The 22,838-nt window shown below is 45.2% G+C and overlaps 2 pseudogenes; one reads left to right on the forward strand and one right to left on the reverse strand.

Moving 5' to 3' along the window:
• Positions 1 to 11,161, forward strand: part of LOC101039572 (E3 ubiquitin-protein ligase RNF181 pseudogene) — a 30,996-nt pseudogene extending 19,835 nt beyond the window's left edge.
• LOC120363292 (G1/S-specific cyclin-E1-like) lies at positions 1,905 to 12,228 on the reverse strand (annotated as a pseudogene).
• Positions 12,229 to 22,838: the final 10,610 nt, after the last annotated feature.

Below are 22,838 nucleotides of genomic sequence, written 5' to 3' on the forward strand. Positions count from 1 at the left end.
ACATATCATTCACCATTTAAAGTATATAATTCAATGTTTTCTTCACATATTCAGATTTTTAAATCACCATATCTAATTTTAGAACATTCTCATCATCCCAAGATGACTTTAGAATATGTCTCTCTATAAAATGAAGTTAATCCATACATTTTGCACTTTGGCTTCATTAACGTTTTCTCTGTCACTGGCAACTTTTCAAGTTTGAGAAGCACCTTTCCAAGTTCTTTTAAAAATTATACTTTTAGGCTGGGCGCGGTGGCTCATGCCTGTAATCCCAGCACTTCTGGAGGCTGAAGCGGGCCCATCACCTGAATTCGCGAGTTTGAGACTAGTTTGACCAACATGGAGAAACCCTGTCTCTACTAAAAATACAAAAAATTTAGCCGAGCATGGTGGCACATGCCTGTAATCCCAGCTACTTGGAAGGCTGAGGCAGGAGAATCACTTAAACCTGGGAGGTGGAGGTTGCAGTGAGCTGAGATTGCACCATTGTACTCCAGCTTGGGCAACAAGAGTGAAACTGTGTTTCAGGAAAAAAAAGTATATATTTTTAATAAAAACTATGTTCAGTAAACAGATTTGGAAAACATTGACAAATTTTGTCACATTGAGACTTATAATTCATGAATATGGAATATTTCTTTATCAAATATCCTTAAAGCATTGCTGTTTACATTTGTGTACTTTTTAGTAAATTTATTCCAAAGATCTTGAAGTATTTTGCTAGTGTTCATAGTATATCTTTCTTTGTTGGATTTATTTAAATGCTGGTTGTGGTACGTATATGCAAGGGTCAAGCCCAAGCTGGGGTCCCAGGGGAGTCAGTGGACAGATGGCAGGTAGCTAGCTGAAAGAGCACTCAAGAAATTATAGGCAGGTGGGACATAGCTTTACTTCTCTCGGCATGCAAGCTAGCGAGCAAGCATGATTCACAGTGTTAGCAGGGCAGTTATACTTTTTACAGACAATATTTCCAAGCCAAGCACGAGCTCATGTGAGTAGTCACATTTCCCGCCTTATGTGGCATGGTTACACAATGCATTGGTTTATGCGCCTGAACCCGCTGTGTCATGCTGCAGTGAAAGGCTGCCTGGGCCCACTCCTAACTGAAGCACCACCATCCTTCTTACACTCCACTCCCTAGGCCAAGGGTGTCTTCCGGGTAGGGACACGTGCCCATAGGGTGGACTCCTAAGCCTATAACCCCCAACAACAATACAGAGAGCAACAGCTCACTACCAGGATTCTAGCTACGCCACTTATGACTATCAGGATCCAGCGTAGGCAAGAACCTAGGGATGCCCGCCACCTCTGCAGGGGGTCATCAGTAAGGCTCTTGATCACCTTTATTCCCCATGCGACCCCTTGCAGGGCTGCTGGTATGTTTTGCTGATTGTCAGGGATAAATGTACAGCACTATGTTCCTACAAAGCACAGGTGCCTCCTTGGGAGCAGGAACTATGTCTAAGGCCATCCAGTCTTGTAACACTACTTTTCTAATCTGATTCACCTCATCTGTTAACAGGAGGAGGGCTGCCTGGGTATAATTCAGAATTCCAGCGGTATGCTCTGCAAGAGCCATCACTTGTTCCTCTATTCTATAGTCATAACACCTGCTCCAGGGACGGTTAATGCTATGGGATAGAACTGCCGGGAGGCTCGCTGCACTTGCAAAATCTGGGAGGGTAGTGCCTCTCAGTTATGCAGGCGTCTGGGTAATGTGGGGAGGACAGTGGCAGGTCTATAAGGCCACCCCCAGGAACAACATCCAATCCAGTTCACTGACAGGTAAGGCCACCCTGTGTACCCACAGACCCAAAAACTCTCAGAGGGTACAAAGTCCATCAGGGCCCGACCTTGGCGAGGCCACTTCTTTCACTGCACCTTTGGTGTGGTGTTGCGTGTTATGTTTGCACAGGTCGTGGTGGGTCCCTATTTCCCAGTGGTGTTGCCCTAATGTGTTCTATGCAGCGCACCACCCAGGCTAGGGGTACTACATGTTCCCCAACTAGCCAGCCCCATCTGTCATAAGCACTATGAGCCAGCCAGGGGGCCCGGGTGCCTTGGGTCTTGCTGCTCCCTTTGTCCAGAGCTTTGCCGTGTTGCGTTAGAGGCACCATCACCAGGGCCAGCTGGTGAGTGACGTCAGGCTTCAGGCACAGGTGTGCCCCCGACCACACTGACCGGCCACAACAAGGTCTCCTAGGCGTGAAAGGGGCGGGGCCTCAGCTGACCCCTTACTGGTAGGGAAGTACTAGTAACATTTTGCTCCAGGTTTCTCCTTCAATCTAGATGATGACTGACTTCTGCTGGGACCAATCACAGAGGGAGGGAGGAGCTGGGGTGGGCGGGCTGAGACGGGAGGGGCGGGGCGACTTCCCTCCAGTCCTGGGCCCTCCCTGGAGCGGACACCTGGACGGGTCCAGGGCCTGCACCTGCAGCTGCGTAGTGGCGCTGGATGAAGATTCCTCGAGGGACACTTTCAGTCCGCCTACCACAGGGGAGATTTCAGGTCCCGAACCAGGACCTGCAGACCTGGACGGCGGCACAAACCACAGCTCAGAGAATGAATCTCACCTGGGAGAGGTTCTGGATTGCAGAGGCCACTAGGGAACCCCTAATGGGTCACTGCACTAGGTGGCTGCTCAGAAGCCTAGAGCTTCGCAAGGAGACGCTGCTGCGGGCAGGTACTGGGGTCCGCAGGGCCTTACGCACCTTAGGACCTCCTGGAGCTGGAATTGTGTTCCCTGGAGGGGTCCCTATGGGAAGGAAGAGGGGCCAAACCCAGCACCATCCTCCTCCTCCTCCTCCTCCTCCTCCTCCTCTTGCTCTTCCTCCTCTTCTCCCCTTCCTCTCCTCCTCCTTCTTTCTTCCTTTCTTCTTTTCTTTCTTCTATCTTCTTTCTTCTTGTGATTGAGGATTCTGTCCAGGCTCCTGAGGCTCTCTTGAGGGCAAGTGGGGAGGGAGGACAGAGAGAAGGAGGGCAGGGAGGTAAATGGGAAAGAACAGCAGTTACCCTCGTCAACAGTGATGCACTTGGGTCCGTCTTCACCGAGGGCTCTTTAACCCAAGCAGAAGAAGAAACACCAGGAAACGGAAGCAGCAGAGACACAGTGAAGGAAAGCAGTCCAACCAACAACTTCTGGGTTCTAATATCAGACTGTAACAGATAGTATCTGAAGAATGTAAAATGTGAGTGCAAATTAGAAAAGAAACAAAAATGTTAAAACTAAAAAGTAGTATCCCCATTAGAAGCAAAAGAGTGGCACTTTGGGAGACCGCGGCGGCCAGATTACCTGAGGTCAGGAGTTTGAGACCAGCCTGGCTGACATGCTGAAACCCTGCTTCTACTACAAATACAAAAAATTAGTGGGGTGTGGTGGTGTGCACCTGTAATCCCAGCTACTCAGGAAGCTGAGGCAGGAGAATCACTTGAACCTGGAAGGTGGAGGTTGCAGCAAGCTGAGATTGTGCCATTACACTCCAGCTTGGGCAACAAGAGTGCAACTCCAACTCTCTCACACCCACACACACACAAAGAAAAGAAAAAGAAAGAAAATTGTTGCTGTACCTCTCACAAGTAGGCTAACAGCTGAGATTCCCATTACACTTTATCCTTGCAAATCCTCCTGTCTATGGCTCAATATGGCTCAGCCTCTGACTTTCCTCAGAGCAGCCATCAGCACTTGTGACTCCACACTCAGGTCCTAATGGAAAAGTCACCTTGAGATGCTGGGCTTGGGGCTTCTACCCAGCAGAGATTATGCTGATGTGACTGTGGCAAGGGGAGGACCAGACCCCAAAATGCATAGCATGGGGTCCCCAGGCCTGGGGGTGGGACCTTCTAGAAGTGGGTGGCTGTGGCAGTGCTTTCTGGGGAGAAGCAGGGATCCCTGTGCTGTGTGGAGCATGAGGGGCTGCTCAGGCCCCTTATACTGAGATAGGTGAAGAGAGAGTGGGGTGGAAACCCCTTCACAGAACTGGCACAGTGAAAGCTGCTCTGGGCCCTGTGGCAGGGTCAGGATTTTGACCTGGAAGTCCAGGCCCCTTTCACTCCCTTCTCAGAAACACCTTCCAAGCTCATCCTAACCATCGTGGGAACAATTGCTGGCTTACTGCTGCTTTCCACTCTGGTCTTTGGAGCTGTGATGCACAAGAAGTTCTCAGGTATGGAAGAGGCTGGAGAGATGGCTTTGCCCCGTCTCACCTGTTGGAATCCCACTGTGAGTGGGAGACTTGCCGAGTCACTTCTCCCTGCTCCTGCTAGAGCTGAGGATGGTGAAGCCAGTCAAGCCACAAGCCCTTAGAGGGACCCAGGCAGACTGACAAAGAGGGCGCTGCCTGTCGGCACTGCCTGTCAAGTGGCCAGTGGTCCCAATCAGAGAAGGTGAAGGGTGAGAGAGGAGGCTGCTGGGAACCAGAAGCTTGGCAGCCAGGAAGGCTGAGAAAGTGCAGGCTGACAGTAGAGGCTGGATGCTGGAGACCCTGAGGTCAGCTGTGCTGTTCCCTCTGAGCCCCAGGCGCAGGGAAGGGTCCTTTACACAAGGGAGCTTCAGGTCTCATGGCCATTTCTGGGCTCTGTACTCCCCTGATCTTCCATGAGGATTCTAAACATTGAGATAAGTTACCCCTTCCCTGGATCAACTTTCCTTTCCCGGAATGAAAGAGTTACAGTGTCTCCTCCCAGATCTCTCCTGTGACTCACTCACTCTAGATGTCTTTCTCTGAGCTATTGTTCTCACATCCCTTCTTTGAAGCTGTGCCAAGATGTTACAAACTATTAAGAGAACATGGAGGCTGGATATGGTGGCTTATGCCTGTAATCCCAACACTTTGGGAGACTGAGGTGGGTGAATCACCTGAGGTCAGGAGTTTGAGTCCACCCTGGCTAACATGGCAAAAAAATTCCTAAAAACTACAAAAATTAGCTGGTTGTGATGGTGGGCACCTGTGGTTCCATCTACTCAGAAGACTGAGGTGAGAGAATCACTTGAACCCTGGAGGCAGAGGTTGCAGTGAGCTGAGATTGCACCATTGCACTCCAGCCTGGGTAAAAAGAGCAAAATTCTATCTCAAAAACAAAAAAATGGAGGATAGGATCCGTTTTTTGGATTCTAAGGGTTTTCTGTGCTGAGGCAGGGGCAGGTGGGGAGAGAAGGGTGGGAGGAGGGGCAGGTGCTGAGTGTTGTGTGGCCTCACTCTGTTCTCTGTAAAGCTCCTGCTATGGTCATTTTGTCTAGATACCTCCTTGTCTGTTTGTCTGGATCCCTCCTTGTGCTGTGATTTGTGCCTGGTCTTTAGGGGTGGGTGCTGCTCCAGGTTGGAGGCCTCACACATCTCCAGGCTGAGCCTTTCTCCAAGTCCAAGGAGGCAAGGGCTGGGAATGGCAGCTCTTCATCCTGCCCTCAGCTGCACTTTGTGTGTGTCTGTATTTTCACACATTGACCTCGTCCCTCTCATCAGAGATGTACAGGAATAGTATCCTGCAGGACAGTAGTCATCATCCTGCTCTGGCCGTGCTCTGTCTCTCACTCTTGGGTCGTGTGTTCTGTTTCTTGTCTTCTAAAGACTCGGGGCAGCCTCTGCACTTGGGGCTTCTCCCCAAATTGATTGTTTCCACCTTTGCCTTCCTTCCTGCTCTGTTTCCAGAATATCTTATTTTCCCTTTTTATTGTACTAAGTCAATTTTTTAAATTAACATTATGAATAAATGTGTTAATGCAATGTCTTAAATACATTCTTGTCACTTCTTTTGTGGGAGCATCGTGTAGTCAGTCAGGGACCTGGCAGAAAGAAATGACACATTTTTCTTCCTTTTTTTTTTTTTTTTTTTTTTGAGACAGAGTTCCATTCTTGCTGCCCAGGCTGGAGTGCAATGGTGCAATCTCAGCTCACTGCAACCTCTGCCTCCTGGGTTCAAGTGATTCTGCCTCCTGGGTTCAAGTGATTCTCCTGCCTCAGCCTCCTCAGTAGCTGGAATTACAGGCATGTGCCACCATACCTGGCTAATTTTGTATATTTAGTAGAGATGGGGTTTCTCCATGTTGGTCAGGCTGGTCTTGAACTCCTGACCTCAGGTGATCCACCCACCTCAGCTTCCCAAAGTGATGGGATTACAGGCAGGAGCTACTGCTCCCGGCCTGAGATTGTACCTTTTACACAGATGCTAGCAAGGCTAAGAAAGTGACAAGGGGCACTGAAGCTCCCTGGGATGATAAAAGAGCAAGGAAACGAGCAGTTTCCAGAACTCAGGGAAATCTGTAGCTTTCACTAGGGGCAGCCCCGCATGCCTGTGGCTGTATGTAGAGGCCTGAAGTGATTACAGAACCACAGAGCTGCCCAGACGATGTGAGGGAAATGAAACCCTGAGTTACTTCTCCTCCCACACTCCCATCTCCTGCAGGTGCCTGTTATCATCCAAACCCAAGCAGAAGCCAGATGGTGAAGGGGCAGAGGCTATACCTGTCATGGTCAGCCTCCTAGTGCAGGGGACAGGGTGGTGGAGGGTGAACAAAGGTTCTATGGGGAGAGAGCAGCAGAGAGCAATGCACCCACCTGCTTACAGTGTTCACATTCTTCAGGGAGTTTGCCCTAACGCGAAAGCATGACTTCTTTTTTTTAAAAATAAATGTTATTTATTTATTCATTCAAGCTCCCTTGTATGAAATCACACATGCTGAAGCATTGTTAGAAGGGAAACACAAGACTCAATAAGGCCACCACATCAATAATATCCAACAAAATATGATGCAATGCTTGTAATCCCAGCTACTCGGGAGACTGAGGCAGGAGAATTGCTTGACCTTGGGAGGCAGAGATTGCAGTTAGCTGAGATTGTACCATTGCACTCTACCCTGGGTGACAGAGCAAGACTGCATCTCAAAATAATACTAATAACAATGATGGGAGCTGTACACATTAGCCCTTCAGGTGGACAATGACCATTAGTAAGGCACTTAGTGGTATCATCAATGGCCAGGGAACAGACTGTATACTGATGCCATGCCCTTCAGCTACATAGAAATTTACTGTGCATTTTCTTCTTAAAACCACAGTTTTAGGCCACTATATTAACAAGTTCTCCAAAGAGAAATTCATTTAATTTTTGTGATAAGATTTGGGTAAGGGTGAAAAGAATATTACATAACACTGATTACAGATTCTTTATGACTTTTAGCCAGGCCTTCGAAAGAAAGTATACAGAGGCTGGGTGCGGTGGTTCATGCCTGTAATCCCAGCACTTTCAGAGGCCAAGATGGGCAGATCACGAGGTCAGGAGATTGAGACCAACCTGGCCAACATACTGAAACCCTGTCTCTACTAAAAATACAAAAATTAGCTGGGCGCGGTGGTGCATGCCGGTAGTCCCCGCTACTTGGGAGGCTGAGGCAGGAGAATCACTTGAACCCGGGAGGCGGAGGTTGCAGTGAGCCAAGATCTCAATATTGCACTCCAGCCTGGGCAACAAGAATAAAACTCCATTTCTAAAAAACACTCTAAGCATTCAATAAAAACCACTTTTGCCTGCCCAGTGCCATCCACAGGAACACTTCTACTGCAGAAGAGATGCAGTCTTCCATTTACATGTCTGGAAAAGCTAACGCACGCCTCTGCTGCAGTAGACAGAAGAGAACTGAGCAGCCCCTTCCACACAGTGTCGTTGGTGGAGACACTGTGGCTGGTGTGGCCACAGTGTTCCCTGTCCTCTGCTGTGCGTTTTCCTGCTCTGTGGTGAGGGGTGAGGACCTCAGTGGGGAGAGGAGAAATCCTGTTTTGTTCAGACCATGTGGCTCTCTTTGGCTTTGTCCAGCAAATCCAAGCTGTGTCTGTGGGTCTGTATGCTGTGTGCACCTTCAGCAGCAACCCCTGTGAAGTGCTTCAGTTCTGAGCTCCTGGTCTCCTTATAACCATGGCAAAGGGAACCATCCACTTGACACAGTTCTCTCTGTCACACCACTGATGCTCTTAAACTTTCTGCGTCAATTCAAGTGAAGAGAAATACAAGGCAGAAGCAGTGAGTACATCCTAAGAAAATTCTAAGCAGTCAACATCCAGCACACAGAGATCTAAAAGCTCCGCAATCTGTAAACATTTGCTGGGGAGGCTGTGGCAACAGCACTTTGTAAGTCATTTAGAGACACCACCAACATGTATACATTCAGCCAGGACACAGTGGCCAGGGGACTTAAACAGCACTCAGGGGCCTTCATACTCACTCATTCCACAGTAAGAATGTTATCTCCTGAACAAGTCCCAAAGTTGCACACTGGTGCAACTGTGAAAAACAGATTTCCTCAAGTTTGGCTGCAATAAATAAAGATAAAATCCCAATAATCTGCAAAAGCAATTTTACAACATTCTGTGCTGTCATGTATTGATTAAAGCAATCCTGTGTGAAGTAAATTATCTCTCTGTGAAGTCTGTAGACCTCATGCACCTCCATTAGCCAATCCAGAAGAGGCTGCAGAAGAGGGTGCCATGGCATAGAGGGCTTATCCCATAGTATAACTTTTGTTTGTTCAGCATGATTTTCCAGACTCTTCTCTGTTTGCCCATGTCTGTATAGGCAGTGGTGAGGCTCTGGATCACGATATGCTGTGACATACACATAGAATTCGGGTATGCCAGCCCATTATCTTCTTTGTCGATGTGGGGATCAAGCAGCAGGGGTTTGCACAGACTGCATTACTGTCCCAAGGCTGAATGCCACTCTGGCCTCTCACAATCCTGTCAATATTGGCAATTTGTCCACTGGACTCTGAAATAAAAAAAAAAGCCACAATGTCTTTCATTTTTCAGGAACAAACAAAGAAATCAGTGCCACTTCACTCTTTCCTGCTGCCCTGTTCCTACGCATCCTCCCCTCCTCTCCCTGGGCACGGTGCAGGGCTCAGGTGCCCAACTCAGGCCTGAAGTTGTCTCCAGGGCAGGCAGGTATGCACCTGTCAAGGCAGGAGGCAGGAGGTGAACAGGAGGAAGCATGCCTTTAAAAAGCAACATCTCACTTAAAGTTGCTTAGCAGGTAGAAAAATGTGATGGTATCTAACTCTCCCTCCCTTTCCCCACAGGGACTGTACAAATTGTAAGTGAATCGCTTGAGTTATTTGAGTGCAAGCCATAAGAGTGAAGTCTGGCTTACATAGGCACAGGGAATTTCCACAGAGCTAGAGCTGCAGTTCATGGAATCACAGATGCTGCCAAAGTAATGAAAATGGTGAGTCACCTTCTCCATAAAGGCAGAGAGGTTGGAGGGGGCACCTCTCCACCCAGACTGGGAACCTGACATGCTGGAGTCTGGGAGGCTTCTTACAGCCATGGTTTTAATTTCCCTGGCGTGGCTGGACTCTGTGGGCAGTGGGCTGGGTGTGTCTCAGGAGGGAACGAGGATGCCCAAGCAAGTGCCTGGTGATGCTTTTCAGCATCACACACAGCACACACGCAGGCACACAGGCAAGGCTGACAACAGAAGAAGCTGCATGGACACCTGAGCACTCCACAGAGGAGCAGCTTTCCTCCAGGTGCTCTGAAGTGGTGACGTCAGATTGGAAGAGACCTGCTGACACCGGCTCTGTCAGGCCTCTGCCCCACCCCCCCAGCCCCCAAGTTCCAGGACTCTTGGCACAGAAAATGGGTCAGACAACAAGGACCAGGTTGGTGGGAATATCCCTGCCAACTGGCAACTCGAGCTTCACCCATACCTCACCTCCTCACCCCGCACTCCTCAGACCCTGTTCCTCGAAGCCAAAGTCAGGCATGCAAGGGAAATGCCGGGCACAGACGACAGGCTGCATAATTGCTGGAGAAGTTCCCCAAGTCTGGGACCAGACACCTGTCTCACCTCTCAGGTGACCTTAGTCATCACCCTGCAGGCACTTACACTCCTTCTCAGTACTCTCACTTTCTGTAGACAGTCAAGTTCCTCTTGCTTCTCAGGGTTCAGCCTGAGCACTGGGGTGACCAAACACGCTGTGCAAAGGGCAGGAGCCTCTTCAATGCCAGCTTATGAATCTGTCCCCTCGCCACCACCAATGGTGGGAAATGGCACCTCAATCCACCATCCACTATTTCTTCCCACCCTGACCTCCTCACACCCAACTGGAATTTAGGGGAATGGGGAGGGCAGCCAGCAGTGATGGCAGCAGCTGAGGCCTAAGGAAAACTGAACGGGAAGCCTAGGAAACACCTCAGGTGACCACAATTGTTTGCTGTTCTGTACTTGTCCAAGAATGACCACAAACGATTTTCAATGAGCAATTCCATGGTTACCAACCTATTTGGTCACATCACAGACATCAGGTGGATCAACATTTCCTTTATCTATGGCATGCGTGAGGATTCTGACACCTACCTGCATCAGGTTAGCCCCACACCCAGAAGGTCACCCACTCTCCCATTCCTTATTTTTTGCATCTTTTTACCTTATATCCTCATTCCTTCCTCTGGGTGTCTTCCCCCTTTTGGGTCTTCTGCTTCTACTCCCTGTCTCCTTTCAGGTGGCCAGAGAAGGCTGGTTTGGCACAGGGCTTGGCCATCACGATCACGTCACTTGAGAATGATGCCAGGATCCCCAGTGATGGGCAGCATCGCTTTCAGGTGAGTGTTAGGAGCTGTCTGATGAGACAAACGTCTTCTCCACAGTGAGTGCTGAGCTCATAAAACTTTTAGATTCTCCCTGTTTTTTAGTATATTTGTTCTCAAGCCCATCATGTAGGTCGTGGGCACCTGATACATAATGGACACTTGACTGGTTCATGCCCCTGGCCTTTGATACTGTGTTGGGCTGTTTTCCTGGCCTCCGTGTGGGGTCTCTGTCTTTTCTCATCATATTACATCCCTGCCCTCAGCCCCGAGTCTGTCCTCTGAACTCACACAGTACACCAGCATCTGCACGTGTGTTGTGTGTTCCTGCCTCACTTTCCCTTTTTCATGCCTTATTCTGACCATGGCATATTTTCTTTTCAGTTGAACAGACGCAGTAGAGGACTCATCAATTCTGGAATGTGACCGTCTGTCCTTCAGGAGAGGACATGAGTGTGGGGGTGAAGGAGACACCACTGCTCCCACCCCTGACAGCCCCCCCTCCATGGCTTCCCTCCTCTGCATCAGCACCACCCCTGAACCCCGACTCTTGATTGTCAGAATTTTTAACATCTTAACTAGAAATGGAAGACATGTGTGTCTGTGGTATCTGTAAGTGCTACATCTTCTTACTGTGTTTGGGGAGAGGTTATTTTAGGACATGATCCAGGGTAAATTCCTGTAAGGCTCAGGTGCACTGCTGTGAGGTCAAGGGAGGATGGGACTGAGACTGCAGAGCCCTGGCTCCCCCACTACCTGCCTGTATTAGCCAGAGTTGTCTAGAGAGACAGAACTAATAGGATATATATAAATCCCCATATATATATATATATATCCCCATATATATACATATATATATAAATCCCCATATATATATATTTATATTTATATATATACATCCCCATATATATATATGGGGATTTATTAAGTAGTATTAACTCACACAATCACAAGGTCCCACAATAGGTTGTCTGCAAGTTGAGGAGCAAGGAAGCCAGTCTGAGTCCCAAAGCTGAAGAACTTGGAGTTTGATGTTCAAGGGCAGGAAGCATCCAGCATGGGAGAAAGATGTAGGCTGGGAGGCTAAGCCAGTCTAAGCTTTTCACGTTTTTCTGCCTGCTTTATATTATGGCCACGCTGGCAGCTGATGAGATGCTGCCCACTCAGATTGAGGGTGGGTCTGCCTTTCCCAGCCCACTGACTCAAATGTTAATCTCCTTTGGCAACCCCCTCCCAGACACACCCAGGATCAGTACTTTGCATCCTTCAATCCAACCAAGTTGACACAGTATTAACCACCACACTGCCAACTTCTGGCCTTCTGTGGTCTCTTCCATTTTCCCAGTGGCCTGGGAGCAGCTGGGTTATTTCTAATCCTAGGGCTCCTGGGGAATGGTGCACAGTATTTCCAGGGCTGAGGGGTGCCGCGGACACTGGTGGGAAGCTTGGGTGTCTCCTCACAGGCTCTCTTGATGCCTCCTTGTTTGTTCCTTCAGGTTCTGGATCTTGACCACTAGGTCCTGGGCCCCCAACTCCTCCAGCAGGGCCTGATCCGCTCCAGCTGCTGCTCCAGCAACTCTTTGGCTTGGGCCAGCTCAGCTGTGTGGTGGGGCCAGGGGCCTGGTGAGGGGAGCAGGGAGGGAGCGCCATCCAGGGCAGGGGGACTGAGACCCTAGGAAGCTGTGCTGCAGGGTCTGGCTGTAAGTGAGAAATTCAACCTCCCTTTCTCTTTTTCTAGCCCATTAGTTTCAGTCCACCTGTACCAAGAAGCCCAGGGAGCTCCCTGTCTTAAGTATAGGCCTCCGGGGGACAGGTAGTTTTCCCTGACCCAGGAGCTATGCTGGAAACTCCACAGCTGCAGAAAGTCAAGTTGCACCTCTAAAACCCCCAGCTGGTTTAAAAAAAATAAAAAATTTGACTACTTGAGAGGTTTCATTTATATAACAAGACCACCTTCTCAGCCTCTCTCTGTGTGCTTTTAATTTAAAAATTTCAGAGATCTCTTATTCTAAACAATTAATGAAAACATCAAGTTTTAAAAGGACACATAGTAGTGTCATGACTAGCCTTAACAAATTCCCTTGACTAAATTAAAAGCAAAAAAATCTGACTTCAAACACTCTGGTAGTTAAAATTATACACTTATCGGCTGAGCACGGTGGCTCAAAAAATCCCAGCTTTGGGAGGCCAAGGTGGGTGGATCATGAGGTCAAGAGATTGAGACCATCCTGGCCAACATGGTGAAACCCTGAGTATACTAAAAATAACAAAAACTAGCTGGGCCTGATGGTGAGCACCTGTAGTCGCAGCTACTTGGAGGCTGAAGTGAGAATTGCTTGAACCCCGGAGGTGGAGGTTGTCGTAAGCAGAGATCATGCCTGGGCAACAGAGCAAGACTCTGTCTCAAAAAAAAAAAAAAAAGATTCAACACTTCTGCTATGACTCATGATTGCTACCTCATTAGGGAACAACAAAGGCCACCCACCTTGTGGCCTAAGAGTCATAACTTTGGTTAAGGCACTTGGGAGGATACCTTTTGGTAAAGAAGGTGAAAAGCCAGGAATATCAAGTGCTCCTCCTGGCTAACATCTGGTAATAAGAGATTTGAAAGGACTTTTTTAGAGCTCTGTAGTCAAAATTTTACTTAATTACAACCGATATTTTAGACTTTAGTGTATATATGTTGTTTTAAGGTCTCTATTCTCTCTGTGCAGACATCTCTCAGTCAGCTGAATGCCTCTCTTCTTAAACTCCCTGCTAGTCACATGCACTCCCTCTGTTCCCCTATCTCTCTATTTATTTCTTTTTTATTTTTATTTTTTGAGATGGAATCTCATTTTGTATCTTGGGCTGGAAGCTGGAGTGTAATGGCGTGGTTTCAGCTCACTGCAACCTCTGCCTCCAAGGTTCAAGTGATACTCCCACCTCAGCCTCCTGAGTAGCTGGGATTACAGGTGTGTGCCACAGCACCCACCTAATTTTTGTATTTTTAGTAGAGATGGGTTTTACTGTATTGGCCATACTGGTCTCGAACTCCTGACCTCATGATCTGCCTGCCTTGGCATCCCAAAGTCCTGGAATTATAGGCATGAGGCACTGTGCCTGGCCTTCCCTATTTATTTCTATCAGCTCCTCCTTCCTCTTGCCAACCTTGGTGCCATATAAGGAAAAAATGAAAAATAAAATAAAACTCGAATAGCCTGGGATCCCTTAAGAAAAACACAAAAGGCACCACAGACTCATTTTTGTGAAAAACTGCTGTTTTTCCCTCCAGGAATCCCAAGAGGGAATCCAAGAGAGGACAAAGTTTTCTCAGATCTAAAACTCTGTTTCTTTGCATTGTGTGACCTGATTTTGGCTTTGGATGGCATCAGAAATTACTTTGTATTGTGAGAAAACTTAATATAATGGCTGGGAAGTGGGCTGATCACAGAGTGGGCTAATTGGCACTGGGTTCCCCTCAGCCTTGAGGGAATGTTTTTGTAGCAAAACACACAGAAAATATTGCATGGCCAGGTCCCCAAGGCATTGTTCTCTTTTTGGGAACCCAAAATTCAGAGTGGGCTCTACCCTGAATCCAATGGTCCAGTTAAAAGATAAAGACCAAATTAAAAGCACTATCTAAATGCAATTGGTCTCCTTGTAAGATCCTATGATAGGCCGGCTGCAGTGGCTCACGCCTGTAGTCCCAGCTACCCAGGAGGCTATGATTACAGGAAGGAGCCATCATACCCACCTAATTTTGTACTTTTTTAGTAGAGATAAGATTTCACCATGTTGGACAGGCTGGTGTTGAGCTCCTGATCTCAAGTGGTTTACCTGCCTCGACTTTCCAAAGTGTTGGGATTACAGTCCTGAGCCACTGGGCATGGCATAGATGTTTTAAGGTATAAAATTATGCTTCTGCAATATTTCTGATATTGTTCAACTTGTCTATCAATTTCTATTTTTATATTTCAGCCTTTTAGGGGCCACGAAAAGGCCAAGTGTCAGGTATTTTTCTTTCTCCTGCCTTCTGTGCCACCATGCTCAGCTAAGTTTTGCATTTTTAGTAAAGACAGAATTTCATCATGTTGGGCAGAATGGTTTTGATCTCTTGATCTCATGATCCACTGGCCGTGGCCTCCTGAAGTACTAGTATTACAGGCATGAGCCGCCATGCCCGGCAATTTCTGTTGTTTCAGTCACCCAGTGTGTGGTACTTTGTTATGGCTACCCTAGCAAATTAAAACACACATATTACCCTGCCTAGTATCTGGACATGGAATTTTTTAAGATTATGAATAATATGGGTTTTCTAAGAATTGAATGAACAAATTGAAAATTGTCAAGCATAGATGATAAAGGGTCATTTCCAAGCCACATTGGGTCCCATGGTTGCCACTCAAAGGTGGAGCTGTCCCCATTTCTTTTCAGTTTTCTCAGAACAAAGCTTGTGGTACCAATTTGATATATAATCACAAGCCACATTTAAGTTTCTTGAGATGTTGAGGGAGCAAGCTTTCCCCTAGTTTTCTAGAAATTATGAAAATAATTATTTTGCAATCATTACTTAAGTAAAAATGGATTTTTACCCAGGGCTTTGCAAGTATGATATGTTTTTTCCTGCTTTTAAGGGTCATGTTTCTTAAAATCTCATAACCTTGTGACATCACTTTCATGTTTCTCTCTGCATTTACTCCTTAGTACTGGAGAGACCTTCAATGCATCTAAGTAAGGATGAGATGTGTTCTCATGTTTTCTCACTACAATGGATGTGTTTATCCATGACTCACAGAATCTAACCATATCCTAGCTGCAAGATACTCACTTTGGATTTAGGGACACGTAGAAGTTGAAATTGGAAGGATAGAAAAGGATATTCATGAAAACAATAACTAAGAATTTCTTATGGTCTTTCATAGGATTCTATGTGTTGGCTGAGCTCAGATGATGGCATGGGAGTGTTACATGGTTCAGGAATTGAAGTGGACAGAAACAGACGCAGGCAGGATGGTTAATAGCCATGTGCAGAACTGACACAACCACGCTTCTGTCATATTTTATTGGCTAATGCAGGTACCAGATCTGCTCATTTTTAAGGGGTTGGAGAGATCTTACCTCTTGATGAGGGAGTGGTGGGTCAGAATAAAGAAAACCAAGTGTGACGGAAGATATTTTTGCAGCCCTCTTTGGAAAATACACGCAATCCAAAACATCCTATCTGCCAGAAAGGCAGAACACCATCATGCCTTACACTCAAGTCTAAGCCTGTAACTCTATATCCTGGAAACAATTGCTCAGAGTCACACAGAAAACAAGCACTTAAATGATGGATTGCTCAGCAAGGGAAATTTACTTCTGCAGAAGGATGCCACTCAAGTTCTTGGCTGCTGCCAGAGCATACCAAACAAAGGAGAGAAGGAGTTTTTTATACCTGTCACAGTCCTTACTCTGTGTCCTTCCCCCATTGGCTGGGGTTGGCACACAATTGGTTATTGTTTAGCAATTTCCAAGTAGAGGAGGTGTGGGTCAGTTACAAATGTGTGTGTGTGTGTGTGTGTGTGTGTGTGTGTGTGTGTAGACAGGTCCAGGCATGTCTGGGAACAGCAAAGGTGGGAAAGATTACTTGCAGAATCAGGAACAAGGAAGTAACTGGAGAGGCATATTTTCCTACAGATTGGGACTGGCAGGAACAGTTGTTGACCAAGTGGTGACTAAATAATTAGAGGTGAGGAGGTACAAGAATAGGAAGTTGTTTTGGAGAAGAAAGAATATCTCCTTTCCTCATCTCCATCCTTCATCTCCTTCCAAAGAACAAAGAAGTAAAACTTCTCAAGAGGAACTGTTTGTTCCTAACATATAGTATCCTGGGGAAGGACCATGTCGTAGGAAGTAGGTGTGGAGTTGACACTCTAAATAAAGCCCCATCTCCAGCCACAATTTCACTTTATTTCCATGAAATTTTGTGTCATTTTTGGTAAATTAGGAGCTCACAAATCTCTCTAGGGATCTCTTCAGTGGTGGGGATGATGTGCTTCCCTCCTCCCAGTTCTACTTTACAGATAATTTGTCTAGGTCTCAGTTTCAATTATTTAAAACACCAGAGACTTGGATGCATGCATGCCACAATATGGTGAAAGAATGCTCTCTGTCACTTTCCCTTCTCTCACTCACTGCACCCTGAACAAGAACCTGCTCTACTTTGACCTTTTGAATGGGGAGGAGAATCACACTCCTGCCTAACCAGAGCTAAACCTGCTGCCCAAACAGAATGGTTCATTGTAAAGACTTAACCCTATACCAAGAGCTCTCCCTTCACCCACCAGAGTCAAGCCAAAGAGATTTATTCTATTTTATTCTTTTTTTTTTTTTTTTTTTTTTTTTTTTTTTTTTTTAGAATAAAGAAGAGGAAGAAAGAGAAAGAGGAAGAAGGAGAGAGGATGGGGGTATTGCTTTATTGCCCGGGCTAGAATGCAGTCTAAATATGGGTATGCCTATAATTGTCCTTAATAATGGAGACATGAAAGAAAATGAGGGAAGAGAATAGCAAACAAGGAGCCAACCAAGATTTCTTTTAAACTTCTAAGTTGATATGATGTGGTACTGATAAGAGTGTATATTTTGTATATTTGAAGTGCAGAGTTCTATAAATGTTAATTACATTTACTTGTTCCAGATCTGAGTTCAAGTCCTGAATATCGTTAATTTTCTGTCTCATTGATCTGTCTAATATTAATGTTGAAGTCTCCCACTATTATTATGTGGGAGTCTGAGTCTCTTTATAAGTCTTGTATGTCTGCGTATTCCTGTATTGGGTGCGTATATATTTAGGATCTTTAGCTCTTCTTGTTGTTGCATTGATCCTTTTATCATTATATAATGTCCTTCTTTGCTTCTTTTGATCTTTGTTGCTTAATTGTAACTTCTGCTTTTTATTTATTTATTTTAGCTCTCTGTTTGGTTGGTAAATCTTTCTCCATCCCTTGTTTGGAGTCTTTGTGTATCCTCGAATGTGAGATGGATCTGGATGCAGCATACTGATGGGTTTTAGTTTTTTATTCAAATTGCCTGTCTTTGGATTGGGGGATTTAGTCAATTTAAATTTAGAATTAATACTAAGATATGTGAGTTTAATACTGCCATTAGCTGGCTATTTTGTCCATTAGTTGATGTAAATTCTTCATTATATTGATGCTCTTTTTGATAATTTTTTTAGAAAGGCTGATACTGTTTGTTCCTTTCATATGTGTAGTGGTTCTTTCAGAAGCTCTTGTAAAGCAGGCCTGGTGGTGATGAAATCTCTGAGTGCTTGCTTATTCACAAAAAACTTTATTTTTCCTTCACATGTGAAGCTTAGTTTGGCTGGATGTGAAATTCTGGGTTGAAAGTTCTTTTCTTTAAGGATGTTGAATATTGGCCCCCACTCTCTTCTGGCTTGTAGGGTTTCTGCTGAGAGATCTGCCGTAAGTCTGATAGTCTTCCCTTTGTGGGTAACCTGACCTTTCTCTCTGGCTGCCCTTAGTATTTTCTCCTTCATTTCAACCCTGGTGAATCTGACGATTATGTGCCTTGGAGTTGCTCTTCTTGAGGAATATCTCTGTGGTGTTCTCTGTATTACCTGGAGTTGAATATTATCCTGCCTTACTAGGCTGGGAAAATTTTCCTGAATAATGTCCTGAAGTGTATTTTCCAGCTTGGATTCATTCTCTTCGTCACATTCAGGTACACCTATCAAGCGTAGATTAGGTCTTTTCACATAGTCCCATATTTCTTGGAGACTTTGCTCGTTCCTTTGTATCCTTTTTTCTCTAATCTTGTCTTCTTGTTTTATTTCATTGAGTTGGTCTTGGACCTCTGATATCCTTTCTTCTGCTTGATCAATTCGGCTGTTAAAACTTGTGCATACTTCACGAAGTTCTGCTATTATGTTTTTCAGCTCCATCAATTCACTTATATTCCTCTCTAAATTGTGTATTCTTGTTAACATTTCGTCAAATCTTTTTTCAAAGTTCTTAGTTGCTTTAGATTGGGTTAAAACAAGTTCTTTTAATTCACAGAAGTTTCTCATTATCCACATTTTGAAGCCTGCTTCTGTAATTGGAACACACTCGTTCTCCATCAAGCCTTGTTCCGTTGCTGATGAGGAACTGGGATCCCCCGCTGAGGCAGAGGCGTTCTGATCTTGGGCATTCTCAGCCTTTTTTGGCCGTTTTCCTCCCTTCGTTATAAATTTATCCATCTGTGGTCTTTGAATTCACCGTCTTTGTAATTAGGTTTCTGAGTGGACGTCCAACTTACTGATTCTCAGCGCCGAAATCTGAGCAACCCACTGCACCGACCAAATCAGCGGCGTTAAGATTAATGGTGCTTTTCCGACTCTGCACCAAGAACCGTCGCTCCAAGGCGCCGGCAAAACCGCCTCGCCGGTCACAAGAGTCGCGCTGGCGACCCGTGGGGCTCCTCCGCTAGGAATCTCCTGGTACGTGAGCAACAAGAATTCATGTGAAGGTGTGGCGTCCTCTCATTCTTTGCGCTTTCAGTGGGAGCTACAATCCCCAGCTGTTAGTGATCAGCCATCTTGGATCTCTCCGTTATTTTATTCTTTAGAAAATGGAATCTCAAGGATGATTCAGACTGTTACGGACTGAACTGCATCCCCTCAAATGGGCGTGTTGATGTCCTAACTCCCAGTAACTGAGAAAGTGACTGCATTTGGAGAGGTCTTTAAAGAGGTCGTTTAGGTAAGATGAGGTCATATGAGTGTGCTCTAATTCAATGTGACTAGTGTCCTCATAAAAAGAGAAGATTAGGACACAGACAGATACAGAGGAATGAGCATGTGAAGATGTAGGGAGAAGACATCTACAAGCCAAGGAAAGAAGACACAGAAGAAATGTGCACTGCCACCACCATGATCTTGGACTTCCAGCCTCCAGAACTGTGACACAACGCATTTCTGTTTTTAGAATGCCTTCCTCACCAAGGCATGAAGGTGCCACTTGACACATACAGGTAGAAAAACTGCTACGTCTGCTGAATAGCCACCAATCTTGAGTCCTGGATATTCAGAAATTCTTACCCAGTAACTACACCAAAGCCAGGTTATATGTCAGAGTCCCTCAAATGTGCAGAAGTCTGGTATCTTTGAGAAAGACCCTGTAATTCTGTTTTGGATATATTCATTCTACAGGCCTTTCCCAGAGGAACATTTAGTCATTTTCCCCTGTCCACTGGGAAATAGAAAAACCCCAAATAATCTGGGAGCTCAATTTTAATGTCTTTAATTCTGTCAAAGGTTACCCTGGGATGAATACTTTGTTGTAACCTGTATAAAAATCTTTTCCTACACTAAAGTAATGAAGATATTCTGCTATATTATTTTAAATAATGTTTTCCAAGAGATAAGTACAATCGCATTTTTCCATATAGTAACCAATTGTTCTTAAACTATTTACTAAATAGTTTTTCTTTATCCACTGATCTGACCTACCTTTGCTCTACACATGTTAATGGCTTTTTATTCTATTCGAAATACCTAGTTTAGTGCCCCTGTCCCAACACCCTGACTCTCTTAATTAAAATAACTCTAACGTTAAGTCTTAATATATCCTAAGGAAATTTTCTTGCTTATTCTTATTTAGAGTGTTGTAGCTTTTTTTTGTCTTTCGTATTTCTTTTCTTTTACTTTTTTTTTTTTTTTTTGAAATGGAGTTTCGCTCTTGTTACCCAGGCTGGAGTGCAATGGTGCGATCTCGGCTCACCGCAACCTCCACCTCCTGGGTTCAGGCAATTCTCCTGCCTCAGCCTCCTGAGTAGCTCGGATTACAGGCATGTGCCACCATGCCCAGCTGATTTTTTTTTTTTTTTGTATTTTTAGTAGAGACGGGGTTTCACCATATTGACCAGGATGGTCTCGATCTCTTGACCTCATGATCCACCCGCCTCGGCCTCCCAAAGTGCTGGGATTACAGGCTTCAGCCACCGCGCCCAGCTGTCTTTCATATTTCAATATAAGATTTAAAATCAGCTTACTGTCACAAAAATGCTCGATAAATGTTTGATTGAGATGTGTTTGAGTTCTTAGAGCATTGTAAGAAATTAATGTCATTATAATAATGAATCATCCAAGCCAGGATCTTGGCAAATCTCTTCAGTTAATTCATTGTCTTCTTTAATTACATTCTTCTATAATGACTCTGTAGGGTTTTGTAAGTAACCCAGTTGATATCTTGTACAGAATTTGTTAGGTTTAGTTTTAGAAGTTTGTATGTATCCACTTATGCAATATCAATTTTTTAAAATTTCATTTTCCATCTTTGCAAAACAGCTCTGTAATTTTTTCTACTTACCATGCAAATCTATCTTACTAACTTCAAGAATGTTCTAATCATTTGTATTTTCTGTGATCAGCATATAACCATTTGCAAATTATAAGAGTTTTGTGCCTTCTTTTAAAACCTTTTTAAGTGTATTTCTTTTCTTCCTTTATGACACTGGGAAGATCCTCAATTACAATGTTCAATAAGAGCAGTGAAAACTGCTGGACCACCCATGCAAAAGTTGAGCTGTCACTCCTGAGAAGTGACTGAGCTGCTCTTGCATTTCAGTCCTTTGAGACCCATCCTGAACCCAGTGATTTACAGTGTCACATATGTACCCTGCAGCATTTAGATGTAGCCTTTATCCCCCCAGCCCGCGAGGGTCTCAGACACTGCGCAGACCAGCAAACATCACCCAAGACAAAAGCAGCCCCACAGCTCCACTTGCGCTTCTAGACTTCTGCCTTCTCCTGCTTCCTGGCCTGGCAAATCTTCACTGCTTGGTTAGCCCATCCGTACCTTCAATCAGATTTTTCAAATATGTACTCTTCCCACTTGTTCAGTGGTACTCAATGGGAGGGATGATCCAAATTACCTAATTAGTAATTGCTGAAAGCTAAAGTACAGTGTACAATTTTTATCTCAGTGTCACCAAGAGAGAAAATGCATAGGTATCAGTAGTGACCACTTACTTAAACATGTGTAACTTAGAGGTAATAAAAACAAAAATGTTAGATAATATCTATTCCAGATTAAACTATATATCAATACACTCAAACTTCTAGGAAAAATATCTACATATGTAACACATGACTATGACACTGATAGACAAACGTGGGAGTGCAGTATGAAGACACTTCTCATCATCTTCACTCCATGAAACAGCTGGTGTGAAATGAGAACCAGGGATTTGAAATGTGTTGCAAGGCTCTGTGAAAGGCATTAGAGTAAGTTCTACACAAACAAATCAAAGCAGTCTCCTGACAAATGACATTGAACTTATCTGTGAGATTCTTATCAAAATGGAGTTAATCTTAGGTAGTGATTTTTTTTTTTTTTTTTTAAGTAAAATGGTCTCTGACTCACTAGCTACTGGTCCACCACCAGTTTTTCCCTTTACTAAAGGGAAGGCCCCGCCCTGAGCCAGCATTTCCCAGGTGGAGGCCTCTTGCTGACATCAGCTTCCAACAGGGTAAATTTTCATGGGAACCCAAAGAGAAGAGGAAGAGCTCAAGAAAAAGGGCCTAAAGGAATGAAAATAGTGACAATATTTTACACTTTTATTGTGCTATGTGTCAATTAGTGGTCTTAGCACTTTAAAAATACTAATTAATTTTATTCTGACTACACTTCGGATTGTGCCTATTATTTTCTCTTTTACAGATTATGAAAAATAGGAGCAAAGGTCACACACAAGTAGGAGTGGAGCTGGGTTTGCACCCAGACAACCCTGCCCCAGGGCCATGCTCACACCACTGCACTTTTCCAGAATGTGAGGGTGGTGGAGAGTCCAGCTCAGGGAGAGAGACTGGAGTGAGAGAAGGAGACTGAGCAGAGTGGATGACTCTGATGGACCCATGATTCCAGGAGAGAAAGACAAGGATTATGTCACCCAGGGAAAATATTCCGAGTCTCTGGTTTAAACTTAAGCATCTTCAGCTCTAGGACAGGTAGCTGGGGGGGTAACACAAACTAAGCCAAAGCCGCAGCTCTGAAGAGTTTCCTCTCCTGAGAATTCCACGGGAGTTTCCCTGACCTCATGGCCACCTCTCATCCTTATCTTCTAAGAAAAAGAGGAACCAGGTGTAGAAGCAGAACTTGAAAGTAGACCAGAAATGTGACCGCTGAAGCACCGCACCACACAGAGACAATTAAGTCCCCGATGCCTGTGGGCCTCCCTGACAGTGGTCAGGCCTACCACAAGAGCTTGGAAGAGCAGAGTTTTCTCCTCACTCCCCT

This window comes from Saimiri boliviensis, chromosome 4 (assembly GCF_048565385.1).
Source record: "Saimiri boliviensis isolate mSaiBol1 chromosome 4, mSaiBol1.pri, whole genome shotgun sequence".
NCBI classification, from domain to species: Eukaryota; Metazoa; Chordata; class Mammalia; order Primates; family Cebidae; genus Saimiri; species Saimiri boliviensis.